Below are 743 nucleotides of genomic sequence, written 5' to 3'. Positions count from 1 at the left end.
ATTGTCAGTTATTCAAGCAATTATATTTCTGAGCAAGTTTTGAATCATTGAAGCAGGATATGAAAGAGCTATTTGCACACCCATGTACTTTGAAAACACATCACCAAAGCTCAGAGATACAAACAGCATTGAGTGTCTATCAATAGATAAGCTGATAAGTATTTATAAATATTGTAAATACATGTATATAGTCACATACCTAAGTGTATGCACAGTCGTACATATTACAATGTTTCTTTTTTTTTTTTGGTTTTTTTAAGACAGGGTTTCTCTGTATTGTTTTGGAGGCTGTCCTGGAACTCGCTTCATAGACCAAGCTGGCCTTGAGAGATCCACCTGCCTCTGCCTCCCAAGTACTGGGATTAAAGGCATGCTCCACCAACACTCGGCTTTACAATGTTTCTTAAACTTAAAATACATGTAAAGTTCATTCAATGGCATATATCTACAATGGGAATGGCACAAAGAGGGTTAGCATGACCCCTGTGCAAGGATGACACACACATTCTTGAAATATCCCATACTTTAATTTTCTTTTTTTTTTCTGTCTTTACTTGGTTTTGGTTATGGACCAATATTCCTTGCAAATATACATTAAAAACTGCTCACTATGATACCTGTAAACATGTTGATGAAAGTTTTCTTGTCCTGCCTGGTTCCACTGCACTTGAGCCCCAAATAAACACACAGGACATATATTAATTATAAAACTGTTAGGTGGTGGCTAGGGCTTCTTATTGGCT

General features: G+C 36.5%; 1 non-coding gene across 1 annotated transcript; it reads left to right on the top strand.

Annotated features, from left to right (window-relative positions):
- Window positions 1-425: 425 nt before the first annotated feature.
- LOC121137317 lies at window positions 426-528 on the top strand. Its single transcript, XR_005874575.1, has one exon. It is a non-coding gene; the product is annotated as a U6 spliceosomal RNA (small nuclear RNA).
- The last annotated feature ends 215 nt before the right edge of the window (window positions 529-743 follow it).

Source organism: Mesocricetus auratus, unplaced genomic scaffold (genome assembly GCF_017639785.1).
Source record: "Mesocricetus auratus isolate SY011 unplaced genomic scaffold, BCM_Maur_2.0 Super-Scaffold_100676, whole genome shotgun sequence".
Classification (NCBI taxonomy): domain Eukaryota; kingdom Metazoa; phylum Chordata; class Mammalia; order Rodentia; family Cricetidae; genus Mesocricetus; species Mesocricetus auratus.
This window is presented reverse-complemented; position numbering and strand designations above follow the sequence as displayed.